The sequence below is a fragment of the Salvia hispanica genome, chromosome 5 (genome assembly GCF_029641045.1).
Source record: "Salvia hispanica isolate PSC_SH4W2 chromosome 5, Shi_PSC_v1, whole genome shotgun sequence".
NCBI lineage: Eukaryota > Viridiplantae > Streptophyta > Magnoliopsida > Lamiales > Lamiaceae > Salvia > Salvia hispanica.
This window is the reverse complement of record NC_142696.1, coordinates 20,948,951-20,956,113: the sequence shown is the minus strand read 5'-3', so window position 1 is coordinate 20,956,113 and position 7,163 is coordinate 20,948,951. Positions and strand designations below refer to the sequence as shown.

General features: G+C 39.4%; 1 pseudogene; it reads left to right on the top strand.

Annotated features, from left to right (window-relative positions):
• The first annotated feature begins 638 nt into the window (after positions 1–638).
• On the top strand, positions 639–6,420 carry LOC125189710 (UDP-glycosyltransferase 87A2-like; annotated as a pseudogene).
• The last annotated feature ends 743 nt before the right edge of the window (positions 6,421–7,163 follow it).

The following is a 7,163-nucleotide window of genomic DNA, read 5'->3' as shown; positions in this document are numbered from 1 at the left end:
TGACAAATAATATCACGAACTTTACCTCGAGTTTGTTATTTCCCACCAATGAAAAAATTTCGGCAAACCCAATGATGAATCTCTGCAAGCTCCTCACAGCCTCCGACCCCGATCTCCTCATCACCGTCTCCTTCTGTTGATAAGCTTATGTCTTTGTGTTGATATTTAAATTTACATATTGTATATATATATATTTATGGATCATTAATATCCTTTTCTCAAATCAAAATATGAGACTGATCAAACATAATAAGTTAATTAATGAAGGTTATTATAGTTATAATTAATGACACATTTCTATTAAATTTTGCTTTGTAGTTAAATTGTGATAATAATTGTAATTACTTGATTTCGATGTGAGACCAGAAACATAAATTTCTATCATATTTTCTCTGTATTCAAATTTTATTAATATTGTTGATTATTTATTAATAGGAGGTTGTAATTAAGGAGATTTCTATTTGTGTGTGGCATTCTAATTATACTAATATTGCTGATTATTTGTTGTCGAACTAGAAACAAGAGTATTGAAGGTTAATAAGATGCTATAATCAATGAGATTTTTATCAAATTTTGGTTTATATTCAAATTGTGTTGGCATATTGTTGATTATTTATTGTCGATTCGAGACTAAAAACATGGGTAGAATAATGAAGGTTGATATGATGTACTCCGTATAATTAATGAGATTTCTACATGCTTTATATCTAAATCGTGTAGTATTGCTGATTATTTGTTGTCCATGTGTAGAGGGCCCACGGTTCTGGAACCGACGGTTATGGTTCGGAACTGTCGGTTCAGGTTTTGGAAATTGTTGAACCGGAACCGAACCGCGAGGGGTTTCGTGGTTACGGTTTCGGTTTCGGTTTCGAACCGGCAATTTTTCGGCGGTTTTTCACGGTTCCAAACCGCCAGTTTTTTGCGGTTCCGGCTTGATTTCAAGGTTTTCCGGCTGTTTTTCGCGGTTCCGGTTTGAAACCGCGCGGAACCAGCGGTTCCAGTACGGTTTCGGTTCGAAAATTTTTGAACCTGAACCGAACCACGGTTCAAAAATCGACTGTTTCGGTTCGGGTAAATTCTCACGATTTCGATTCGAAACCGTAACCGACGGTTACGGTTTCAGTTTTAACCGCCGGTTCGATAAACCTTGGGCAGGTCTATCCATGTGCAACTAGCTAGAAACATAAGTATAATACTGAATGTTAATTGAGATAATAATTATTGATGGTTCTAAAATATTTTGCGTTGTATTTTAATTTTGCTAATATTGCTGACTATTGTTGTCGATGTGAGACAAGAAACAGGGGACGAACGGATTGATTACGTCTCGGAGATCGACTCAATCTGCCTCGCAAACCTTCCATCGATTGTCTCAATGAAAGATCAACGCCTTCTCGGTCTCGCCCTACGAGTATTCTCCAACACAACGACGAACCCAGGTGGGGTCGGGCGGGGTCGGCCGACCCCACCGTTGGTCCGTGAGTACTGCTTGGGAAGCTCTATAATCCGCCCTCCGACCCACGACAACTCCGCCTCCCGACCCCACGTATAACAACTCCGCCTCTACGAAAAACTAGAGAATAAATGAGAAGAGAGTAGAGAAATATTGAGAAATCATTGTTGTGGATTATAACAGGAAAGAAATTTAGAGAAGAATAATGACTTTAAAGATACTGCAAGGGTTTTCTCTGTAATATGCATTTTGACTCCAATATTTCAGAAGCCACGATTTTTCACTTGGCAAAAATGAAGTCAGATCATAGGCCGTTGCTGGTGGTGATTGGAAGAGTGGATGAGCAACAAACTGCAAGGCCCTTTCGCTTCTTCCAGGGATGGTTAGAGCATGAGGAGTTTGGGCAGTTGGTGAGAGATAATTGGGTGGATCAGGGATCGATGGCTGCAACCATGACCGGGTTAGCAGAGGCAGTAAAGCTTTGGAACCAAAACACTTTTGGAAGCATTGGGAGGCGCAAGAAACAAATAATGGCTCGGTTAAATGGAATCCAGAAGGCATTAGAAACACATACTACCAGGAACTTGGTAAGGCTTGATGGTGAGCTCAGACAAGAATTAGAGGCAATTCTAGACCAAGAGGAATTGGTGTGGAAGTTAAAGTCCCGTACGGAATGGTTAGCTCTTGGCGATAGAAACACGAGCTATTTTCATAAGAAAACTATGATGCGACGAAAGAAGAATCGGATAGAGGCTTTAAAACTTGAAGGAGATGAATGGTGCTTCGACGGTGATGTGTTAAAAGCAGCAATCTTATCTTTTTATAAAAATCTGTAAACAGTTGACTATTCGTTAAGGGGAACCTTCCGGATTCGTGGTCGTTTTCCAGCAATAAGAAATGAAGATATGGTTATATTGGGTACACAAGTGACAATGGAAGAAATCAAGGTTGCACTTTTTGAAATGGCCCCAAACAAGGCACCTGGAGTAGATGGTCTACACGCAGCCTTCTTTTAATCTCAATGGGAGGTAGTGGGGGATTCTGTATGCTCAATGATTCAGAGAATATTCAATGGTGCACCAATTGAACCAGAGCTGAATCGCACATCTATTGTTTTGATCCCTAAGGTTCCAAATCCAGAATTTATAACAGAGTTTCGGCCTATTAGCCTATGCCCTGTCTTATATCGGCTGGTGACTCGGGTGGTGGTAAATAGATTGAAGTGTGTGCTCAAGTATGTCATCGCACCTAATCAAGTCAGTTTTGTTCATGAGCGGTGCATCACAGATAATATTATTATTGCACAAGAGTGTATTCATACGATGCAGAATTGCAAAAGGAAAGATGGTTGGATGGCAATTAAGGTGGATTTGGAAAAAGCATATGATAGGCTAAGATGGGATTTTGTGGAGGATACTTTAAATGATTTGGGGGTCCCGAGTCAGCTAACACGAGTTATTATGAGCTGTGTGACTACGGCCACGATGCAGATATTATGGAATGGTAAGCCGACAGAGGAGTTCAAACCGAGCCGTGGAATTAGGCAAGGAGATCCGATGTCTCCGTATCTATTTGTGCTATGTATGGAAAGACTTGGGCATAGTATTATTAAAGCTGTCAATGAGGAGGCATGGGAACCGATCAGGTTAGTAAGAAATGGTATACCGATCTCACATCTTTTTTTCGCAGATGATTTAGTGTTGTTTTGTAAGACGGATGTGAAAAGCTCTGTGGCAGTCAAATCAGTCTTGGATGATTATAGCTTGTACTCAGGCCATCGAATAAATGGTAGCAAAACACAAGTTTTCTTCTCTCCAAACACTAAATCTCCAATCATACACGATATAGGAGTGAGACTTGGCTTTCGCACGGTGGAGAATCTGGGAAAGTATTTGGGATTTCCTATGCTTCACGGCCGCGAGTGTCAACAAATGATTTTCAGTTTATAATCGACAAAGTGAGACAAAAATTGAGTGGGTGGAATGCAAAGTTATTGACTATGGCAGCTCGTGTCACACTTGCAAAAGCTGTTTTGGTTGCTATACCAAATTATTTCATGCAAATTGTGATGGTCCCAGTTTCGATTTGCAAGGAGATCGAACGTTTAGTGAGAAGATTTATTTGGGGAGGGTCAGATGAGCAGAGAAATACCCCACTGGTGGGATGGAAATCAATGTGTCAACCGATCACATCGGGGGGGGCTTGGCTTGAGAAGATTAAAGTGGAACAATGAAGCCTTCATGATAAAGCTTGGTTTTAATCTAGTTGCTAAAGAGAATGAGTTCTGGGTACGAATCTTGCGCGAAAAGTATAAAGTAGGAGTGGGCTGCCCATCTTCAATCTCGCGGTCCGGTAGCTCTTTTATTTGGAGGTCACTTATGAAGGTATGGGATAAAATATACGATAGTGCTTGTTGGTCGTTAGGGGACGGCAAGAAAACAAAGTTTTGGCTGGATATTTGGTGTCCACAGTTAGGACCGCTTATTCAACATAAAATTGACAACTCGGCAGTAGATTTTGAATGCTTAGCCTGTGAAATGGTGGATGGTCATGGTGAGTGGAAGTGGGGCGCGTTCAGACATTTCATCTCGTCGGAAGCAGCTGCCGTAATTGCTGGTATTAGACCTCCATATGAGGAAGCTGGGGCTGATTTATGTATTTGGAGAAGGGAGAAGAATGGCAAGCTATCAGTGGCCAGTGCATACGAATCTGTATGCAAGCACTCCTGGGACAATATGGATAAGAAATGGGCATTGGCGTGGAATTATAAAGGGCCGCAACGCATAAGACACTTCTTATGGTTGGTTTTACAAAAACGGCTAATGACTAATGTGGAGAGGTGTCGACGACATTGCGCAACTGATGCTGCTTGCATCGCTTGTGGAGATACCCAAGAGAACCTAAATCACATTCTTAGAGGGTGTCCAAATGAGATTAAAGTGTGGGAATCTATTGTCCCTCGAGGTAAATTAAATCAATTTCTTACAATGAATTTGGATAATTGGTTGATGGATAATTTGAAATGTTATGAGATTGATGGTAAGATATGCTGGAGCACTATTTTTGGTATGATTTGTTGGAGGTTATAGAAAAATAGAAATCAATTAGTGTTCCAAGGAGATCTTGTGTCATCGTACGCTACAATGGCACAATGTAGAGTTTGGGCGAGATCGGTCCATAGTAATGAACTTAAGCTAACCAAATCGATAAATAAGGTGTTGAAGCAGGTACAATGGCATGCTCCCCCGGATGGGTGGTGCAAATTAAACTGTGATGGGGCTGTGAAATACGATTATGAACGTGCAGCGTCAGGAGGGGTATTGCGTGATTCAACTGGAGAGTGGGTGTTAGGCTACACAAGGCACTTGGGAAGATGCTCAGTAGTGCAAACTGAATTGTGGGCAATATATGATGGGCTTAAGTTGGCGTGGCAAAGGGGGCTTAGAATGTACTTGTGGAAAGTGACAATATGACAGTTGTTCACGTGCTTAATGACACGAAATCGGATTTAAGTGCTTTATCACTTGCTAGAAGTATAAAAGGTATCATGCAAAGAGCGTGGAATGTGAAGATTGCTCATGTGTTTAGGGAAAGTAATCAAGTTGCAGACTTTATGGCAAATTTGGGTGTGAACATGCAGCCTGGGCTAGTGGTGTTTGACGAGGCACCGAGTGAGACGATGAATTTGTTGCTGAATGACCGGATGGGGACTACCCACGGTCGTATGTGCCCAATGTAGGGGCGGTGTTTTAACCTTAGGGCGACGCCCTCTTCTTGTTATTAAAAAAAAATATACTGCAAAAATTTAGTGAGGTGGGAGCTCCATTGATGAATTTTGAATTTGAAGAAAAACTGTAAACTAGTTGCTTGGAAGAAGCGAATTAGTAAATCTAGGAATATCTTTTTATTTATGATTATTTTTTACTTTTATGCAGTAAAATAATTAATATATTGAATACTATGTGCTTGTTTATTTTGTTTAACTAATTTAGCTTTAGTAGATCCTATAAATATGTTTAAAAAATTGATTTAGTTCAAGTTTTATAAATTTTGTATTCAATTGTAACAAAAACATAATAAGGACAACAAAAATGGTAAAAATAATTATTTAATATATGTTATATTATTATTATTTAAATATTATATATTAGTATTAAATTTTTGGTCCGACCCCACGAGCTATATTTTCTGGGTCCGTTATTGCTCCAACATATCAAAAGCTCAATACATGTTATTTTCTTCAATCCACGAGCTAGAATCCCAAGCAATAGAAGCAAGAATTCTCATTTCCAACATACAATGTTGGTCCAACCATACCTTACCTCGATCTTAAAACTCTTACAACTTTCTCAACCAATGAAAGTGATCCTCACCACTACTTGAGTGGCTCAACTCCCAAACACCGAGCTCGGTTTTGTAAGTCTCGTTGGGTAGTTTCCTCTCGGTCTCTCATGCCCAAATGGACGAGATAGTGGATGGACTATTAAGGAGTGGCGTGGGGTTCTTGTGGGTGGCTCGTGGGGAGGCCAAGAGGCTACAAGAACGTTGTGGGGGAGGCCGAGAGAGTCGTGCCTTGGTGTGAGCAGCTTAAGGTGTTGTGTCATCCTTCTGTAGGGGGATTCTGGACGCACTGTGGATGGAATTCGACCATGGAATGTATTTTTAGTGGTGTGCCGATGATTTGCTTTCCTTTATTAATGGATCAAACCACAATTCAGAAATATGTGGTCGAGGATTGGAGGATTGGAGTGGATGGTAAGAATGAATTGAAGTTCGGGGAAATATTGATGAGCGGGGAAGTTGCCAAGATCGTGAAGGAATTCATGGATCCGAATAGCCACGGGAGGAGAGATATGGCGAAAAGAGCGAGGGAGTTTAAGGACACGGTTCGACAAGCGATTTCAAAAGGAGGTTCGTCCGTGACGAACCTCGCTTGTTTGCTGAACGACATCGTTTGTGATGGTTAGGTTAATGTTGAAAAAACTTAGTTGGTTTATTGTATTGTAATGCCATTTGAAGTTCTCCTTATTATTGTACTATCAGTGATTGTTGTTTGTTTTCTTCTTAATTATTTCTTAATCTTTTTGTTTTTCTCCCCATAAAAAATGAGGAATTGGTTTGCCGACATGTCCTAACTAAATATGTATAGTAAATGTTTAAGAGGAAATAATAACTGAACTAAAAGAGGACATTTTCAATAATGAAAAAACATTTAAGCACTAAATAGAATAATTAACTTTGTACTATTAATATAGTATAATAAAATATATTCTTATAACTTACTGCTGCATAAATTTATTTTCTCTCTAATGTTGAACATTGTCTACTATATAATGTATTGACAAAGCAAGTTGATAAACCTGTATGTATCTCTAATGTTGAACAGTGTCTTGAGTGTCAATGATGGAAAGGATTACAACAAAAATGATGTAAAGGCTTACAACAGAAAGGCTACGAAATATTCAATGGATAAACTTTGATTTTGGAGAAATTGTATTGAGCATGTAAGATAAACATATCTAGATAATTATAATATATATTTTGATTTTTATGTTAGTTTTGTATTTAACTTACATGTGGACTTTAAAAATAGTAGCAATATCGACAACCATGTAGAGGTTATGGAGATCTTTTGGTGAATTTTGTCCGGTGAATGTTATGAAGAGGAGAAACTTTCAGTGAATTGTCTGGTGAATGTTATGAAGAGGAG